The following is a 2,866-nucleotide window of genomic DNA, read 5'->3' as shown; positions in this document are numbered from 1 at the left end:
CCACGGCTGGCTGCAGAGGCTGAGCCAGCTGGGGCTCTCTCGGGACTCCTGTGGGGCTGGCCTGCGGAGATAGGGGGCCTGTTCCTCGGAGATCAGGCCACCGCTGCCCCCACCCCGGCCTCGCCCCAGGGCCCGTGGTTGCGAGGGGCGTGGCCAGGCTGGCAGGGCGACAGGTCCGTTTGTTTGTAAATAAGCAAAATTCTTGGAGAACCCCCACTTATTACCCACGCAGGGCTGGGCGTTTCTCCACTCGGGGAGTCAGCCTGCTTCTTTCCTTCCTCCCTCCCTCCCCCCTAACGATTAGGAAAGGGAAAATCCATCCACCATCCCAGACTGATTGTGGCTGGGGGTGCTGGGGCGGGCCAGGAGCCAAGTCTCCCCCATTCCCCAGAGCCGCGGAGTGTGAAGGACCCCAGGAGGTGGGGACACTGGTACAGCGCCAGATGCTGCCCCAATTAGATCAAGGGAAGGGCTTGGAGGTGGGCTGTATCTTGGGCACCTGCAAGAGAAGACCAAGGAGCTCAACTTCACCCTGTGTGGGGGGTGTACGTGCATGGGAGGGGGAATGGCCACGCAGAGGCGCAGAAATCTCAGCGTTGAACTAGGATGCCACATCACTGAGTGCCAGTCTTGTGCCAGGTATTGTACTATGGACCTAGGCAACCATCCCGACATCAAGTGAATTCTGACCTGTAAGGACCCCCAGCTTTCTTCAACACCGCAGCCAGTGGGTTTCAGCCACTGACCGGTTAGCTGGGAGGCGCTTAAGCACTGCACCACCAAGGCTCCTTCTAGGCCCTGGGGTCACACAGGCAGTAGGAGCTTTGGTCCCTGTGCTCAGATGGGAGGGTGAGGTCAACATTTATAATCCAGGACAGCTTCCTACGACCTGGCTGTTCTGGGGGAGAAGGTGTAGCCTGCAAGCTTCACCCAACAGGGCCCTTTCTGAGAGCCATGTGAGACAGACCCGCATCATCGAGGTAAGGCACTTAGTGTCTAGTCCCTGGCATGGAGTGACAGCTCAATAATGGTAGCTATTATTAGCTGTGATTACAAGAAGCCACGGAATACACGTGGCGCATCTTCCTGGAGGGCCGAGTGGACTCAGCAATCGGAGTGGGCAGGGCATTGTCTCTGCATCGCAACAATCACAGGCCTGAGCTATAGATGGGGAAACCCACTGGGATTTGGGGCCAGTGAGCGAAAATGTCTGGGGCTGTAACTACGCTGCCCCTTTAGTCTACCTGCTCACCTCTGTACTCCTGCCCCCCCCCACCCCACCGTGGGTGCCCACCCCAGCTGTAACCAGAAGGCCCCTGCATTCACAGCAGAAGCACTGAGTTTCTAGTATAGCTCTGCTGGTCACTAGCTTGTGTCCCCTACCTGCTGAATTCGTGGGCCCTGTTTCCACCTTGGGAGCCTTGACAGTGTAGTGGGCTACATGTTGGGCCACTAAACAGCAAAGTCAGCAGTTCAAAGCCACCAGCAGCTCTGCAAGAGAACGATGAGGCTTTCTACTCCCATAAAGAATTAGTCTTGTCCTATAGGGTTGCTATGAGTTGGAATTGACAATGCCAGTGAGTTTGCTATTCCTCATCGGCTTAACTATATCTATACTACATCATCTCATTCAGCTACAAAACACAGCGCCTGCCCAATAACTGGGGCTCTAGTAATGTTAGGTTGTCGGGGTCAAGGAGACAGGCCTAAGGGGCTATGGTGGGAGCCAAGGAGCCCCTGTTATTGCTGATTAGCCTCCTGGGTGCTTCTGGGGGAGGAGGAGGAAGTAGAAACAGGGTCTTCCCGGCAGGGACTCCAGGTGGCCATGGGGAAGGGTCTGCAGGGTGGTCTGGGATGGGATGGTCATGACTTGAGGATCCAGTTTTGCCTTTAAATATCATCCTACCTCCCCTTCAGCTTGCTTAGCCCCCTCTCCTTTCTGGAACTCTGTGCATGCATTTTACAAGGTTTGGGTCCAATGATACCCCAAGCCCATTATGACATCAATAGTCTATAAAGATTCTGCCCAGGGCATCTACGCACTCAGTCAACAAGAAGTCTACTCACTGCCCTCTGTACTTCAGACCTGTGCCGATCATTTTTCCATGAGAACTGTCCCATGTCCTCAGCCCTCTCAACAACCCAAAGTCAGGGGACCATGCCATTGAGGAACCTAAATACCATGACACGCATCCATCTCACTAGCATGTCATTGCTGGTCTTGCAAAAGACCGTGATGGTGAGGGGGAATGATCTTGACGGAGAAAGGTTTAGGATCATATCTTGAGCCTTCTTAATTCCCTTGTAATAGCAACTGGTTATGAGTTGGCCCTCTGAGACTATGTTGGAAGCGTTCAGAACTTAGATGACAACTTCAATTAGTATAATTACCTTTTATGTTCTAAAATGGCGACCTGGAATAAGAATAAGAATGCCTGTGTAGGATTTTCGTCTGAGCAGGATGTTCTGAAATATGATGAAGCTTTAGTGAGCCAGTGATCTGCCGAACACTCACTCCCTGAGGAGCCTAGAGGCCAGGGTAGAACGGTCCCTGCACATTTCCAAGGGTGTAACTCTTCAGGGGAGTAGAAAGCCCCGTCTTCCTCCCTCCCTCGGAGGGGCTGGTAAGTTCAAACTGCTTATCTTGCAGTAAGCAATGAACAACCACCACCCCATCAGGGCTCCCATGCAGGACACAGTTCTGTTAAATCCTTCCAGTTGCTTAAGGAGCCGAGTACTGCTATCATCACCCATTATTTACAGATGGGAAAAGGTGAAATGAAATTTATCCACTTGCCCAGCTTGATACATCAGTAACTAATAGGGTCCAAAGTTGGGACCCCCCCCACTCAGAACTGTGTCTGGC

Source organism: Echinops telfairi, unplaced genomic scaffold (assembly GCF_000313985.2).
Source record: "Echinops telfairi isolate 266 unplaced genomic scaffold, ASM31398v2 ScPeMD7_7458;HRSCAF=8496, whole genome shotgun sequence".
NCBI classification, from domain to species: Eukaryota; Metazoa; Chordata; class Mammalia; order Afrosoricida; family Tenrecidae; genus Echinops; species Echinops telfairi.
This window is presented reverse-complemented; position numbering follows the sequence as displayed.